This window comes from Rissa tridactyla, chromosome 4 (genome assembly GCF_028500815.1).
Source record: "Rissa tridactyla isolate bRisTri1 chromosome 4, bRisTri1.patW.cur.20221130, whole genome shotgun sequence".
Taxonomy (NCBI): domain Eukaryota; kingdom Metazoa; phylum Chordata; class Aves; order Charadriiformes; family Laridae; genus Rissa; species Rissa tridactyla.
The window spans coordinates 59,483,643-59,501,943 of record NC_071469.1 but is presented as its reverse complement, the minus strand read 5'-3'; the positions used below and the strand labels follow the sequence as shown (position 1 = coordinate 59,501,943).

Here is an 18,301-nt window from a genome sequence, read left to right as displayed (position 1 = left end):
GCCTACTTTTAATGTGCTTGCTAGTGCTGTGGGGCAAACACGGGCTGAGCATGATGTGTGGGTCAAACTGGAGCCGTGCACGGGTAGGTTCAGAGGTCCATGGATAGGTACGGGGCTGTTTGGTGCAAATAACCCTGGCCAGTGTGATGTGGGCTCTCTGCTTTATTTGTCCCAGATATTTGTGACAATGAAGAGGGAGATACTGGGAGAAGAATAACTCTCCTGTTACATTAACAGGGGATGGATTTGGACTTCCTAAGTCCCAGTGCGTCTGTTAGATCCTACTGCAACTCCAGCACTTGGATCTGTTTCTCATATTATACGTTACTTTCCTTTGGGGAATCCCTCTTTCTCTGTAAAAGAACCACGAAGTACAAGCTGTTACAGGCTCTATTAAATTACCCAAGAGATGTTGTGCTGGAGAGCATCCCTGGAAGTCATCCCCTCGCTCTGAGGCAAGATCACACTTAGCTAGATGGTCCCTGGGAGAAATTCCTGTAACTCTTCCTTGACACCTCCAGTGATGCAGCATCAGCTACAAACAGAGGCTGCAATGCTTCACTCCCCTTGCACTTAATTTATTGTTTTCCTCCTGACCTCAACATATCTTTGCTGCAAGTTGAGCTCGCACTTTCTTGTCCAACTCTTGCTGCATATGGCAAAGCTTTCTTTTGGTAACAGCCTTTCCTTCATATTGGACAACTCTTTGGAGGCTTCTTTCTCTCTATCGAAGCTTTTCTTTCCCAAAGCACTTAATTTTCCTGCTGTGCTCCGCTGGCCTCTCTCTGGCTCCCCTGCACTGCTCTTCTGGTGTGAGCTTTGTGTCCCTGTTGACCTTGTTCGCAATTTAGGTCTAACATTCAATGTGCAACACAGACCTTGGAGTGAGGTGACTTGCTCCAAAGACCAGGACCCTGGATGAATTCTAGCATGTGGTTCTCCTAAAGGATAATAACTCTATGAGGATTTGGTGACCCCTCTGTAAGTCCTGGGGAGGAGAGTGCTGGCCAAGGCCTGAGGAGTTCTTCTGTGGCATGTTGGCCCTCCCTGCTCCATCTGCTTTCTATTGAGCTTGAAAAGGAAATGAACTGAGCTAAATGATTTCAAAGTGACATTCCCCACACTGCACTCTAATTCCGTAATTGCCAGCTCCATGCAGTTCCCAGTTCTAAAATGTTTAAAATAATAGCCTTCGAAAAGAGCCAGGGCTTCGAAAGGGCCATACACCATCTCTGCTGGAGCAGTAAAATGGTGGCAGAATAATTTCCATATGCAGTGGATGGGTGTTTGGTTATTTGGGGGTCGAGCATAGTTTCTTCCTTTGCCAGGAATTTCTCTACGCCAGGAGTCAAAATTACTTTTTCCCTTTGTGAACTCTTTTTAAATGCTGCGTTGACTGATATATCAGCCGTGGTTTGGTCTCCAGTTGACCGCTCAAGCTTGCTGGGGTACATTTTTGAACAGACAAAAGAAACTTTCTTTCTTTTTTTTATTGACATGGACTACTCTGTATCTCTGTATAGATAGATGGGTGAAATAAATTTCTACTCTCAGCCCTTTGATCTGATTCATTCCCCATGTGCAGTTCTGTCAATGCCTCTGTGGCAATGATAGCAGTGGCTTGGTGTAGTCTGACATCCATTAACTACATCTTCAGTGTGATGTAACATCTGGGACAAGAAAGACAATGCTCAGCCAGCTGACAGCGGGCAGCCACCAAAGCTTTGTTGGCCAGTGGCGGTTTATACATCACAGCTCAGGGACTGCTGGCTTAGAGACTTCAGCATGCAAACCTGCAAGACTAGTTGTGTTTTTTACTAAACCATTAGCTGGTTTGTGTCGCGTTCATTCTCTAATGCTACCTCCGTTTGCTTCAGGCACACCTCATGTTTTCCCTCCCCGTGTATTTTTGGTCAGATGTTTTTATTTCTTGAAATCTACCTCTTGAAACAGTTCTGCACTTTTGGCAAAACGTACCTACCAGCATGATTGACTTTACTGTATAGTATCAAGTCCACTCCTGGAACTCATCAAATTATTGTAAAGACTGTTGTATGCATTCCATTAAAGGAATGCATGTCTTGCCATACCTTTAAACAACCTTCTGTTGGTTTTGACAGAGAGAATTCAGCTTTTTTTTTTTTTTTAAAGTAGAAAATAACAAGAATAAAAATAGCAAGCAATCTCTCCAGCAACGAGCAGTCAGAATTTATGTTCTCAGTGTGCATGGCTCTGAAGATGTGATGATTCCATTCAGCTGAGCATCAAAAAGATCAAAAGACTTTACTGAAGTGTAACTGTCACTTTGATCAGAAAGCTGTATTGGAAACTTAATGAAAATTAGTGGCTTCTTTTGACAGACGCGGTTCTTCCTGTTTCTAGTTGTGGTGTTGATACTATGGGAAAATAACCTGATCCTGTTGAGTCTAGACACTGTGGTTGGCTTTTGGGTGAGATTAGATCAAGCTTTCCTTTTTTTTCCAGTAAATATAGTTCCATTGAATTTTGGCTCCGTCCAGTTTGTTTCTGAAGTTGGACTTTTTTTTTTTTTTTTTTTTTGTCCTAATAGCAAGTTATTTCATTCATTTCAGATTTTCCAGCTTTCTCAATAATCCCTGAAATGGATGCTATTTCCTACAGTGAGCAGGAGAAATGATCTGATGTCTGAGGTCCTAGACTGACACTTGGAAAGTTTTGGTAGAATTGTGTGGAAAAAGCTGGCCATATTTTGTGGGAGAGTTCAATGACTTGGAAGTTTGGTTTTGTTGCAATTCCATTGTGCTTGACTTCACAGAAATCACTGTGGAGGCTAGGGAAGACTGTAGGATGGAGGTGGTTCGGGAGGTTGACTGCTGGGATGGTGGCAGGGAATGAGTCAGGAATGAACAATGCAGGTCACTCCACGGGAAGCTTTTTGACTGAAAAGCTTCCTTTGCATTCTCTCACTCAGGTGGTAATTGAATATGGCTTTGAAGTGATTTGCCCCCAGCTAAATATAAATAGTTGGGGGCAAATCAACCTGCTTTTGTCAGCTTAGTTCTGAAGTTATGTAGAAAACTCCTGGTTCAGTGTATTCTGCATTCTTTCTTGGGCTGGGATCCTCGTTTCTCTGGAAAAAAACAATTTTTCTTCTTCTGCTATTGGGTTTTTATTTTTTAAATCCCTCTTAAAAATATCTCAGATGTGAAGTTGGGGCATTGATTTCCTTAAGTCTTTTCTTTTAGTTTGTGGCCTAATCCTTAGAACATTCGCATATTACACGTGATCAGATGGTGATCTCAACTTTTAAAAAAATAAGATCTAAGAGTTAGTCCCAATGTGGGACTCTAAGTGCCTGCAGATGAGGCACGCCAAAGGCTCTTGTCTCTCTCCCTAACCAGCTTCTACAAACACCAGCTGTAGTCATGTTCAGACATTAAACTGGCTAGATTTGGGACAAATTAACGTATTGAATTTGGATGCCCAGCTCTGAATTTTATAGGATTCAAACTGTTTATTGCATACTAGATTTGAAGCCCAATGGTGACCAGACCGCAGCTTCCCATCACTATAATTCTGCTGCTCTAGAGACAGGACCATCATCAGAGCGGATGGTGGAAACCAAGGAGAAATGTCCCTTGGAAGAGATGGCAGTAGCACGCGGTCTCAATTTCTGTTTTTTCGTCAGAAGTAAGCTGTCAGTTTTGTTGGTGTTGGCTCTCTGGTGATGCAGAGAGCCAACGTTTGCCTTTTGCAGAGCTCAAGCTGTCCCCGGGTGCTCTACAGAACCAGTTTCATGGAGGAATGTCCATGTTTTTTTTCCACAAAGTGACCACTTCCAACAATGGTTGGTGCCAGCTTGCTCAGAAAAAGTAAGCGGGTGGTTAAAGATTAGCTTGTGGCCTGAAGGCTATGGCCTTTTGCAAGTATCTTGTTTAAAAAAAACAAACAGAAAAAAACCACCAAACAGGAGGAGCTGTTTTGAGTTGTCTTCAATAAAAGGAGCAGTTGATAGTAGAATGGCATGTTTCTTCGGTGACACCTTGCGTCCCTCGCAATGAATATATCTAAATTCTTGTTTCCTGAACCGTGGAGAGGAGTCAAGCGTCTGAAGAGAGTTTCTTTGCTCACGGGTCCAAGACTTCTGCGTTCAGCGCGCTGGGCAGACAGTTTGTCTCCGCTTTCCTCGGGAGCACGTTGCCAGAGCTTGCCTGGCTGCTTCTGACAGCCAGTCCTTTCCGCTGCAGAGCGGGCTGCTGCCTCCTCCCTGGGTCTATCAGCCACCTGGGAAGCCCAGCAGACAGCTCGGACCCTGCCATTCCCAAACCGTATACTCTAGCCCGTGTGCAATGTGGGCCGTAATCCCAGCTTTTGCTAAAAAAAGAGAATATAGATGTTCTTGCATTTAGCCTGAGCAGCTGTCAGCCACGCTCCCCGTGGCCCCAGTGAGGCTGTGCAACCGCCTGGCCTCCACGGTGGGGATGAACCATGAAGTTCTCCTCCTAATTCCTGGGTTGCTTTATGCCCTGAAGCTTGAAAGCGTAAAGCTTTCCAAAGCACTTGGCTTTATAAAACGCTTGTAATTCTGTTTTTTTTTATTACCCGTGTCAAGGCTTCCACCAGTGTAACTTCATGGATTTCGAGCAGAATTATTCTTGATTTCTATCCATGTGAGGAGAACAGGATCATATTGCAGGATGTTTCAGCCTGGGACCATTATATTTTCAATTGGAAGCATCAGCATTTGGTCTATAGACATTTCCAAACCTAAATTATTCTGATCTCTGAGTTCCACCAATTTATTTCATTGATATTTTGATTTCTTGGCTTGTTTTAGGATGGAAATGAAAGTTGAAATAACAGGATTCCCTCCAGATTGGAAATTCTGCTTTCTGAGCATGTCTTATGTTGCCTAATTTAACATATATATATATATACACACACATATATGTGTATATACATGTCTCTGTAATAAGCACCTGGGGAATAAAATTTCATTACAGTTAAGTGTTCCTTGTAACAGCATTTGGCAATTTATCAGTAAACGGAGAAATGTCCAATTTGAATCCAGCAGGAATTGTATAGCAACTTCACGGATAAGCTTCGTATTGATCAGCTTTTAAAAATATCTTGTAAGGAATACAATAAATACTTGCGAATAGAAACCTTGTCTATTTACAAGCTAAACACAGCTTGCAGCGAAGAGAGCAAGAGAAGTAAACATGTGATACCCGGGTCGGTCTCATGTCCTTGAGATTTTTTTGTGTGGGAATTTGGCACAAGCAGATCTACTATGGCAAAATTAGAGTGTTTTGAGCATGCTGAGCATCCCTTTTAATCTCCCCCAGGCAGCTGTTTCACACTCCCCTCTTCTCCCCGCATGCCTCCCTCCTCTTCATCTCTGATGTTTGGAGCTGTTGCTTTGATGACCTTCGTCTTTCCCAAACCAACTTCTCTGCCTTGCAGGCCTTTCTTTAAACAAAGACCTACCTATCTCTCCTTAAACATTTAGTTCAAAACCTTTGTTTCACATTTTAATTTCTCCTCTGTCACCAGGCTTTTCAGGATGGGGGCACCTGCTTTTGGTAGGAGCCCTTGGAGGGAGACAGGGAGGGTAAGAGGGCATCTTTGTGGCTAGGAATATGCAGGGGAAAGGAATTTAACTTTGTCTCTCTCCCTCCATCTAATACCAGGAGCTTCCTCTTTCTTGCGGGACAAAGTGAAATTTTCTCTTGTGGTGTTTTTTGGTTGCGTGATAGCTTAAATGTTCCTGTTCCCTGGGGGGTCACTGGGGACAACGGGTCTTGAGTGCCTCTGAAAATCCTTCTTCTTAGGAAGCCCTGCCTGGAAAGGCTGGGCTAGGTCAGGCTTGTCCCCACATGGCTACAGATCGACTCTGAATTGGGCTTGGACGCACCTGACATATGCCGACCCAATGGCTCAGCTAGTCTTTTGCTATTTTTGTCTTTTCTTTAGGGAGACAGCTTGACTGCTTAAGACGGCGCTTAATTCTCAGGTCACGATCTGCATGTCTTCAGGTCATAGGGGAATTTTGGCTTGCCAAGTGTTAAACCTTCTGTGTTTATAAGCATTAAACCTTAATGTGGTTACTGCTCACTGCTCTGTGTGTTTTCTTTCAGTCTTGTGAAGACTATGACATATAGCTCAAGGGCACTGCAGACAGTAACTCAAGCTTTGTTTAAGACATCGCAGCTAAAAATGTTTCATGGTACTAACACATTATGGTATTGTGGGACACTACGCTGTGTAAATGTAAAACTTGCGCGTTACAAGAATGAGAGATTTTATATTTTCTTGCCAAGGGAAATATTTACTTAGGTTTTTTTTATAATATTGATTTGTATATCATTAAAAAAACCATCATATTTTGTTAGCTTTTGTGTGAATTAAGGGACGGAATCTTAAATTTATTTTAAAAACAGAAACCACATCATGCAACCGTTTCTACACGATGTGGGAGTGCTGACCTCTTTAGTCACTTGCAAAGCGCAGGGATGTCTGCTTGGCTTTTCCCGTCGCTGCGGCGCTGACACCCTGCAGGTGAATGACACGTGGAGAGGACACACTTGCTTCGGGCTTCCCACCTTCTTATTTCTCTGATAGCTTTGGATCAGCACAAAATTCTTGTCCCGCTGAGCATCTGCTGACCTCAGTGATCTGCTGAAGTCAATCAGCCTCTGCTGACCTCAGTGATTTCCCTAAGAACTACTGTGAACACGGAGGCTTTCCTGTCCTTAAGACCTATATTTTAAGGGCCTGTCCCAAAACTCACCGAGTCGATGGCAAGCTTTTCACTGACCTAAATAGGCTTTAAATTGAGTCTTATTGCAGAACTTTCTCGTGGAATACAACAGGGATTTTGTGTCCTGGCATGTTTTAAGCAGAAGTGCCTTTCTGCTTCTGGACAAAGAGGGTAAAGCTGTACTGGTGTGGGACAGGCGATCAGTTCCTAATGTGGCTTCAGGGAAGTAATTCCTATGTAAGAGGCCATGAACAACTTGAGAATTGTTTAAAAAGCCACTTGGCAGCTTTTTAATCTAGTAACAAAAACGTGTGCAAATCTTATTTCAAGGTAAGTGGAAAAAACTAAATACTAAGCCATTAAATTTAATCTCTCTCCAGAACATTGTAATAAATAAAGAAGGAAGAAAACACCTAACTACCACAGAACAATGCAAGCGTACTAGGTCTTGTAATTTCGTGTTTGCCTGGACTCCAGCCAATGCCTGGTTACACACTATAAATTTGCACATGGTATTTCTATTTGATTTCATTGGGTTCTCCAGATCTACCTCTTCTCTAGGTGGAGGATGTGTGGAGGTGTTACTTTACTTAGCCATACGAGAAGGTTTTACACACACGCTTGGATGAGGTCTCGCTATAAAAAGCGCGGATTATTTTGCCTTGTATGCATTGGTTGAGGGACAAGACCTATATAACAAGGTACTTTGCTCTTTCGTTGTTATGGAGCAATTGCTGGCATGTTGCAATGTGTTACTATAGGAAGCCAAATTCTGATCTCATTTGTAAATATGCAACCTTTATAGAATCTAAGAGGCTCAGATGAATGTAAATGAGAGCAGGAGTTTACTTCATTCTTTAGAAATTTAAAGTAAAGTGCAGTCACAGAAAAACAGGGGTGAAAGAGTCCTCAACAGATCCTCAGTCATCAGTGTGGATCAAGGTAGGACCAATTATGTCTGTATCATTCCTGTCAGCTGTTCATTTAAATTGTGCTAGAAGCTAATCCAATATGGGAAACCCCACTCCTTCCCCAGATGACATACTCCAATGCTTCGCAGTTAGGTTTTCCTTACGTCAACCCCGAATCTTCCCTGATGCAATTTTAATCCAATTCCGTTTTGTCCTATCTGCCGTGCAATATTGCACTACTAATCTGATTTTTATTTTGCTAGCAATATTTTCCTGTGTTTTCTACCTGGAGGCGTTCACAGATGTGTTTTCCAACAGAACAATTGTAATTTAATTAAGGTGCTATGGGGCAACAAGAATAGAAACTATTACGTCTACTAACAACAGTCATATCTCTGCTTATCTGCGTAATCGAATTTAATTAAATGCCTCTGCTTAGTCAAGTGGGTTTGCAGTCTGAGTTTGCTATTCCTGTTAATGGATCCAAATTTGTTTATTTTGGGGGATTCCAGAAATTCATGTAGCCTTTTTCCAAGAATGGCTGTTGTCAGCCAAATGATAGTAAAGTTGAATCGTTTGTGCTGGGTTGTGACGAGGATTTCCATTCCTGAAGAGATAGCGACTGAAAAGCAGGAGTCCGTGCAGTTACGAACCGTGGTGGGCATATACGGTGTTGATGAACGTGAAGAGGACAGAGGAGCTTTTAAGAGACCAGCCAGCCAACAGAGAGAAGGGGATTGTTCAAGGTAGGGCACCACGGACTTGGCAAAGGAGACGAAAACATCGTCCCTGTAAAGGAAACTTTCTAAAAATGCCTCACCGTTGGCTCTGCTCCACTGACATGAGTGAGGCTGGAAGATGTAGGAACAGCCTAAAGGATTAAAAGCATGAATGGGAGCTCTCTGCTGTGCCATACTGGTGGAGCTGGAGAAGTGCTCTCAGCAGTGGGAAGTCCTTAGTGAATATCCCTAGTGTAGACAGGGCCCCATGGAGCCGTTGTTAGGAGTTAAATCTGCAGGAAATAAAAAGAGGGGGAGGGAGTGTGAGAGATGCAGTACAGACCGTCCCTAATAGGAGTAAAACTGCACATAGCCCGGAATACAATATACGGAATATAATTGCAGAAGATGTTTTGAATGAACAATAACCTTTAAATTCTTTAGTGTGTGTTCTCTGAGCTGTAGAATGTTCTGATTGTTAAGGCAATTAGCTTTTAAAAATAGTTATTTTTTTAGATTTTAATTACATGCTGCATTTTGCCTTTGTTATTAGATGGGGTCAGTAAGGTTACTGAAGTAATTATTGCGCTCTGCTTGGCACTGGTTAAAGCATAACTGGAGTAACTGCATTCAGTTCTGTATGAAAAAACGTGGACAAATTGAAGAATTTAGAGGAGTGGAAGAAAGATGGTAAGAAGTTTGGCATTCAGATCTAAGAGGAAAGGTTAAGATAACTTGGCACCTTTAGCCTAAAGGCAAAGAAGAGTGTGGGGAACATAATAACGGGAGACATAAAGGAATGTTATAAAGAGGACAAGGATCAATTATTCTCATTAGTCAACAAGGATGGGACAAATAATAATTGGCTGAAGCAGAAGGGAAGTTTTAGGTTAAATATTAGGCAAAACTGTAGAAGAACTGTTCGGCAGTTGGACAAGCTGCCAAGAGCCGTTGGACAATCACTGTCGTTGGAGTCATTCAAGGCCAGACACCCATCTACAGGAACAGTTATAGAATAATTAAATCAATCCTGCCGCAGGCAGAGGGGTAGGCAAGGGGTCCTTCTGGCCTCAGTGATCAACATTTTGTTACGGATCTACTTTTTCAGGATTCACGCCCACCCCCTATTTTGTAAACTGTGGAGTCGTCTTCAGCCTCCGCTAAAATCAGGGAGAGCAACAGTTTAAAGCTGCTCTTCGTAGGGTCAGAAAACATGTGAAACGTAAAATTATTGCCTGATCTGTGGCCACGCATTTCTTTTTACAACTTCTTAGAATCAGACTTCCTCTCCTCTGAGTGTCTCTGCTTTGTCCCTTTGAAAATATGAGCTCTGGGAGAATAAAGTAGTAACCAAACAGAGTAGAATGGCTTTGAACTTATTCACTGCTATTCACTACTTTATGGCAGCTTTTAGAAGTTGAATTGTAAATAACTTCTGCGTTTTATTGACAATATGCTCCTCATCTTCCTTGCTACTTATATGGAAGAAACTGATTGTGCCAACCGCAAACTCTGCCCTCCCGGTGTCAGCAGACCTCTTCCCATGGATTCTTTGAGATGCTGAAAACAGAGCAAACCAGGAGTAACTCCACGAAAAGTTGCTCTGGTACACAATGGTTACCAGCTGGATTTGGCCCGAAAGATGGCCTGGACAGATTCTGCTTCCAGCTTCATGGTGAATGTTAAGGGATGGCTCCAAATATTGGTCACTGTGTTTGCAAGCGGAGCACATAATTTTGAGAGGTACATCACGCTGTTTTCGGCACATCCAAGATTAGAATCTGGCTGCCTGATGGACAACAATGAGACGGCTTACGTGCGCTCTGAGAGGCTCTGCAGAGATGGTATAAAGGGCATTGAGCTAATTTGTATTGCTAATAGTGGTCTTAAAGTGGTAATTACATATGCAATTATAAACCATGAGCCCAGCCTGTTTATTTTTCCCCTCTAGTGCTAATGAAAAACAAAGTAGTCTTAGTGTTTTGTGAGATCCTGAATGCAATGTAAGAAATCATTTGCTGACTAACTGGAAGGCAGAGGCACAGTACGACACTGCTTGGGTTAAACACAAAAAAAAAAAAAAGAAAAAAGAAAAAAAAAAAAAAGAGTGCTAGTGGCAAAGATTTTAAATCCCCAGAATAATGGCAAAGTCATACAAAATCCTTATATTTGCTAAGCCTGAAAACACCAAGCAACCCTTGATGTCTGGAATGCCCTGTCTGGCCGTGCTCTGTCCGCTTCTAACCAGTAACATTATCTCAGAGATACAGGGGTATGTCTGCTGTGGAGATTGCCTCTTAGTCAAGAGACTAGAAAACAGTCACAGAGCAGGAGATGCCATTGCGATGTGATGCGCGACCCCACGTGCAAACTAAACAACCCCATGACCATAACTGCAAGATGCCTTCACTAAGCTCCATCCCTCTTTTTTCCTCCCCACTTCTGTTGCCCTTGACATAAAGCGAAAGGTGCTGGGAGGCATTGAAGGGGGTGGCGTGGGAGGGCTCCCTGTGACTTGGGAGCCCTGGGAAGGCTGAGCTGGGAAATGTCCCCCCTGGGGGACCTGCAGGTGGTCTGTGTGCTGGCTGATTACTTCCAGTCAGAGGGCAGGAAGGACCGATGGGAGCCCACCTTGCTCTCCATCGTGGCCCTTGTACACCCAGCGGCTCCGTGAGGAACCACAGCCATCTCATCTCCAGTCTTCACTCCCCCTCACTCTGAGGATGCTCAGATCATCTTCTACAAAGTGTGAGAAAAAAAAGGGGAGATGCTTTACGCAGGCAGGTTTTTCTGCTGTCGTGGAGTTGAAAGAGACCATCTCACAGCATTAGCTCTGTATGTCTTTTCTAAAAGCAGGTTGTACTTTTGACGAGTAACTAATACTTAACATCCATTAAAACCAAGCAAACAACAGTCTTCAAATTTAGTTATCCTTGGCAAATATTATTGATATGTATATGTCTAATAGGTCATGCATCTAAGCCGGGGGGGAATGAACCTTTTCTTCTGTAATGTCTATTAATGAGTCTACGTGCAAAACTTCATCCAATGGTTTTTGGAACTACAAACCCTTCCTTTCTTGGCTTAGTTCTTCAGGCTCTGCTAACTCTTTTTTTTTTTTTTTTTTTTTTTTGCTGCTGTCTCATCCTGGACTAATTCACATGTGAATGTGAGGGGGAAGAGTACCTTCACCACCCCTTCAGTGCCGAATCCAAGCTGTCTGGAGGTCCAAGAGGCCAGGCATTTCTCCCTACAAAAGCGGATGATGTATTGGCGTGGAGGGCAACGCAGTCCTAACACCACCGGTACTTGAGAACTCAAAGCTGCTTGGTGTGGCTGTGCTTTTTCTGCTTGTGGGTCTCCTCGCCTGCTAGCACCACGTTGTAACCTCAGGCACCCTCGAGACCCAGCCCCCTCGCTTTTAATTCACTGGGGAACTTGTGACATAACAGCATTAAGGCACTGCCCGCCCTGGCTTTTTCTGCGACGGGGCTGTTTTAAACAAGATTCCTGCTACAAAGTTGAAAGAGTAGAGGAAGAAAAACCGGCGTGACTTTGGGGTAGTGCAAACGAGTCATAGGAAATTCACTCTAGAGATATCTCCAGAGACTAGTCAAGACAAAAGTTACAGCACAAGCATTTGGAAGGGGGCCACTGCAAACAATTTGTCCTCATTCCAGTTGAGCAACTGTAAGCAGGGACATTTTCAACACAGGCCATTTAGGGACAGAAGGAAAGATTGGATGGCACTAAAAGAAACTACACAAATACATGGTGATAGGATGACTCGGCCACCCGCCACACATACTCTGCTGCTTCATTGTTCTTCCTCCTATCATCCCGACATCTGAAAAGGTCCCACCCCGGCACAGCGGCACAGCACAGCGGAGACTGGCATAAATTAACTCCAGGTGACAAAATCACCTTCCTCAGCTGGCCTCTGTTTGGCGGGGAGGGAGGGCAAGGGTTGTATGTGTGGCGGGAGCTGAGGACAAAGGCAAAAAAGAGGATTTTGCTTGTCAAAGCGAGCAATATAGCAAACACAAGGAGAAAAGATGCTTTGCTCTGCTGTGGCATATTTTGCTCTGTGACTCTTGGGTTTAAAGGGCTGCAGTCATCCCGCTTTTTAAGGAAATGCTTGGATATAGTTATTCCAATTTCTTTAATCCTTCTCTTCCCCCTAATTTGCAAGCTGTTCTTGCTCTGCTGTTTCCCCCGGCATGCCAAAGGCACCATACCTTTCCGTGGAAAGTTTCTGCCACTCTCTCTGATTTTGTATTCATGCCGCATAAATAAGAACAAGACCTCCGTCCAGCACCTTGGCATGGGGTGGGGAGTTGGATGGGAGAACGGTGCATGATAGAAATATTACGTAAGCAAGGTCTGAATGTCTGCAGCCCCAGCTCTAGACAGCCGTTGTCCACAGATATTTTAAAACTGAGCTTCCCGCCCCCCCCCCCCCGCTTTCTGAGCACCACAACACAATACAGTTTCATTCAGTGAAGAGCTGGCATTCGGGGGCTGGATGGCTTAGCTGGCCCATTTTGGGATGGGGCGCCTTTCATCTGCAGGTCACTGCTTTGAATTCTGCCCACATTGTTGGCAACCGGGAGCCCTTCTCTTCTGATGGCAGCGCAGCAGCATATGCAAAATTGTTAGGAAGTCTCCGATCCTAGACACCATGTCTAGATCGTAAAAGCTACCGTAACAATTGAGTCTAAATGGCACCCTTCTTGGCAGCTGAAGCAGAGGCCAAGCAATAAAAGGGCTATGGAGAATGGACTACTGTCTAGCATCTATAAGCTAATGGTGAGGAACGCTGGTGAGGGAGTGTGAGAAAGTATGCACAGCCCATGAAGGCTCTTTTGGGTGAAGAAAGAGGATTTCAGTCTCCTAGGCTGAAAGGCCAACACCTTTCAATAGCAGAAGAATCATTTACAAATGTGAGAACAAAACCATTGTTAGTCCTCGTGCCTTTAACAATGCTGCTTCCTGTTGGCATCTTCTGCTTACTAATAACACAGTCCCACGATTTGTATCTTCACAGTGCTGCACGAGCACTAACTAATTAATCCTTTCTCACCCCTCTGAGGCAAGTAGTTTTTTATTTTTAATTGTCTGTAGCGGAGACGTCTTCCTTAAAAGAACTGCTGCAGATATGTTTGTAAAGGCGACATAACACTGGCTACGCAGTGTATGCTAACCTTAGGATTTCTGCTTTCTGAATCAGCCATTCCAGTTCAGGTAGGCTACACCCAGCTATATGTTTTGCTGAACCAAGGTCTTAATTAAAAGAAATGAGAACTAATTCTTGGGAAAAAAAAAGCTCAGAGCAGGGCAGGGTTTCAGTATAATGATACGAAACAAACAAACAGCCCCTCCTTTCTGCCCCCCAAACAAATCAACTCCCCTTCACTGGAATAATCTCTGGCTGTCTGACCTTATTTATTCAGATGCTGACATGAATCATCATCTGAGCAAGTATTCCCTCCTACACCTGCAGTACTTGGGGTTATAGTTCTCCTTGGTTTTCTGCGGCAATGAGAGCTCAGTGTTACTTGGAGCCGTCTCCATCTGGCAGGCCATGGAGTCCACAAAAGCACAGAGGTCTTTCTGTAAAAATGGAGACAGCCCAGATTGCTTTCTCTTTACACAACATCTCAAGAGGACTCTGGACTTGTCTCTTTTGCAGTTATAGTCAAGTGTGCAGTCTCTATCCCTCCTATCTACTTTTTGTGTGATGACCTCTTCTTGGGGTAAAGAACTGCGTGGGTGAGTTTGGGGGGAGGGGTTGTTCTTCTCGGGAAAGCCAAATTGCAGGATGCAGCACATCTTGAGCTTGGCAGCCCTTCTCACTTCCCCAAGAGGCAGCTGAAGGGCCCGAGCAGGGGTAAGACGTTATCAGCTCAATTCTAGCGTGCCAGAGCGTATCCTTACACACAGATAATGACACAGTCCGTGCACCACAGCTGACCTTCGCGGGCCAAAGGAGATCCTTTGGTGGTGGCTGAGGGAATATCTCATGTCATCTGTACGCTGCTACAAGGCTGAGTGCTTAACAAATGCGTAGCTCTGCAGTGTTAGCCATAAAGCGTATACAAAAGTGAAGGCAGAAGTTAAACATTATGTTATCTGCCAGTCATTCGTTGTTTGGAGGGAATATCCCAAGAGCACGGCTGAGCGTCGGTCTCATAAAGATCTATACGTTGCTGTTGGAATGGGGTCATTTGTCACCATCTGGGATTATACCACTAGGAGTATACGAGCGTATTCAGAGTAGTATGCAGCTCCAGGTTTCAGCCATATGGAAAAAGTGTAATAAAGTGAGAAATTCAATCCTTTAATAGAATCCAGAGCACCCTCCAGAATGTTTTCTTTAGTTTTATTTCTTTGCAATGCAGGCTTAATAAGCACTGATGTAGCATTTAAATTGGAAGAGATGCGACATCTAGATAAGCCGTGAGATCTGCTGATACCAACTGCCTTCTGATAGGAAAATCCCTTGCCGTTTCGGTGGAAAAACCCACCAGGCTTACTAGAGCCAGAGGAAGGGTATGGCACAGCTGTGGCATGCATTAACCTCTTTTGACTTTTGTCTCTATAGACACCCAGAAGGGCTCCCTTATCCCCAAAGAAATACTCTCAAGTAATTTTCACTCTGGAAATTGTCTTTGCACCCACCTCTTTCATGCATTGCTCGTGCAAAATGCTAAAAGCATAAAAGAACTGTGACTCGCGACGGGATGCCGACGGTGCACAAGAAAACAGGAGTCCTTGTCTCCTTCCCTACCACCTACCCCTCTTTAGAGACTACATTTGTGGTGGAGTAGCCGTGTTGATATGACCTCGCTGCTTTGTAGAAGACTAGGTGGGTCCGTGCAAACCCGTCAGCGACTGTAAGATGTCAAAATGGTAACACTGATGAGCTCATAAGCCAAAATTGCTTTTCTATAGTCTTGCCTGCTGGTGCCAGGCGAGCTTCCCCAATACTGGATAGAGTATATGAAACTGGATGCTATGTTGTTAAGGATTTGGAGTAATGGTGAAGCTGGGAGGAGCTCCTGTAAGAAATTAGCTCCATTGATTTAGAAGCATTGATATCTGGATGAGGCTCTGCTGCTGGCTGAGCATTGCCAGGAGCGTCTGAAGGAATTTGATGTAATTCTGAGCTTGACGTCTCCCAAAAAGGCTCTTCCTGAGATGTACCTGGCATGGCATTGTAGCCTAATGCCAGAGAAACGCAAATGTTCCCTGAAAGAAATGGTAGGGTTTTCTGAGGCCAGGAGCAAATAATATATGTTGCTGTCTGGGAAAGGTACAAATAGCTACAGCTCAGTGCAAAAAACTACATTATGGCCATATCTGGCTTAAGTGCTACATAGTTCTGTGGTCTGTTAACAGATGTTGCCAGAGCAACTTGTTATGACAAGCTGTGTTGTATTTCTGAACCCAGTAATGTTACTGGCACCACCTCCTCCATCTCCCAGCGAATGGGAGTTACCTTTGGTTGAGATACGTTCCCAGCCCATCCCAAACAAATACCCTTGAAGAGCCATCTGAGGAACTAATGAGGCTCTGAGCTAAGTTCAATGCGTGTTACCCATAGTCCTCCGATAGCCAGGTCTTCCTTGTCGCTGTACAGATACAGAGAGCTGGTCAGGATATTATAAGAGCTACGTTTTTAGAGCTAGACCCGGGGAGGAGATGCCAGTGGGGAGAGAGTACAGATCATCAGAAAATGGGGAAAGAGGGCTGGAGGGTGGCAGAGAAGCTTTGCAAAACAGCCAGAAACTAAAAGAGTTGAGTGGCAGCCTCCTGCCTACATCTATACTCTAAATCGGATAAGGGAAGAATGTGTACCCAGATGGGCAGCCAAGTTGCAGTCCAATTGGATTTGGTTGGGTAGATCCCTCCGTGTCTCATTTTTTGTAGAAAAGTTTAAACTTTTCTCAAGAAGTCTCAGGAAGATTTTTTAGAAAACTCTTTTTTTTTTTTTTTTTTTAAATCAATCAGTTACAGCTGTCTTAGCCAGGTTATTTTCCCACCTTATGAAAGCCCCACAAGTAAACTTTTTGGGAGAGCGTATGAATGGTGCGGTACATGGTATCTCAGCGAATCAGGCTAGTAGAGGATGAGCTTTTCGCACAGTGAAACAGATAAATCAATGGCAGTGATGTAGGGTGTAGGAAAGTCTGTGGGAAAAAAACAAACCACACTAGCATTTTGTAAGTCAGAGGAAAAAACCCCTATATTGTGTTGCTTAGTTACTTTTCTTTCTACTGACGCAAAAGAGAAAACAATGCAGAAGATCACCTCAAAGAACATTCCCACTTCTTTGGCCCTTCCTGTTGAGCAGCCAGAAATGAGGAAAAATGAACAAAGGCTCCTTCCAAGGGACAGCAGTGGGAATGGGTGCAGCGCATGACAGCCACCATTCACCCATCTTTCTTGGTTTGTGTGAGTCAAAGCAAAGTGTAATTGTGATGTAGCGCTTCTTCATCTCTCGATTACTTGACAGAACAATAACGCTGAAAAGATAAACGAAGTGATAAAATAAACAAATCCTCTACAGCTTTTATAATCCAACTGATTCTTTTCTCCCAAGCACAGCCTGCCCGGTGGCAAGATGGGGAGCCGTAGCTGGTCAAAAACAACAGTCTACTGAGCCTGGAGAGGGAAATGCTTTGAGCAAGAGGCATTTCAGTCACTTTGCAAAAACTGGGCCTTTAGTCTCCCTCCGTATTCGATACGCTAAAAATAACTGTGATCAGGAGCCATGCTGATTACGGCTGGTCAGAGCCAGCAAGGAATGCCTTGGGCCATTACTGCCAAGAGGACGGACTGGTATAGACCACAACTGGCTTATTCCAAAAAGCAAACAACCCTGAGGGTCTGATCTACAAAAGTGATGAAGTAAATGGGAGTTGTGGTTGCTCAACACTTCCACGGATCAGGCTGCTCTGTCCTCATTAGCCACGCTGCTGCTAACTCCTGTGAATCCTGCAATTTCTTTTCAAGCCGATAAGATATCGTGCAGGAGTATCCCCACACCTGGCCTCTGCTGAGATCCTGCCACCTCCCAGCTGAGCATCAGCCCTGGCCCTGGTTCAGAAACTGCCCCAGCTGCTCTGAGAAAAGAGAAAGGTCTTAAAAGGCAGGTTCTGCACTGGAGCAGGGGCAGAAGTCCCCGAGTCTCTCACAGAATGAAAGCCCCTGAAATACTTTCACAGCATTGGTATTCATTTTTGGTAGCCTAACATCTGCGGATGCCTAATTTTCCTAATCCTGCCTGTGACTAGCTCAGGCAGGCTGGCTGATGAGTTCGCAGAAACATGGAGCTAACATGTGCAAGATCAGGAAAAAAGCCAAACCCTCAATAGACCAATGAAGTCAAATGAGCAGGTTTCTGGGATTTGGACATGTCATGTCTGCCATCTAGTTACTAGTCAGGGCTTGTTCCACGTAGAAAATGAAGAGTAAATAATCCAGTACCACATAAAAGGGGTATAAACTTACTGGGACTTTTGACAAATGAGAGAAAGACTTTCAATGGTATTTTAATTGAGGTGCTTGGAAAACAATATGATTAATAATTAAAATTAAAATATGTGAATTCCTGAACTTATTTTATTTTGCCATAAAAATAATTGTATATGCTAAAATAATAGGCACGGACACAAGCGATAAAGTGTTACTGCAATAATGGAGTTGAAAGCCCTGGGTCCCACTCTCAAATACAATGAGGTTGTTAGCATGAGGTCTTCTTGGCATGAGGCGTGATTTGGTAAAAGTTTGACCAGTGAAGTGGAAGCCAGGACATCATAAGTTCTGTGCTGTTTTGTTCCTTGATTGATTGGGTAAGGCACAAATTGGCACAAAGAACCACTTTCAGTCTCAGTTTACCCATCTGTAAATGGAGACATATATCA

General features: G+C 43.9%; 1 long non-coding RNA gene across 1 annotated transcript in view; it reads right to left on the bottom strand.

The window, feature by feature from the left end:
• Positions 1-8,389: 8,389 nt before the first annotated feature.
• The window catches only part of LOC128909006 (uncharacterized), a 32,709-nt gene continuing 22,797 nt past the window's right edge, over positions 8,390-18,301 (bottom strand). The window contains exon 3 of the long non-coding RNA XR_008466178.1: positions 8,390-8,665. This is a non-coding gene — a long non-coding RNA (uncharacterized LOC128909006). The remainder of the gene's footprint in view (positions 8,666-18,301) is intronic.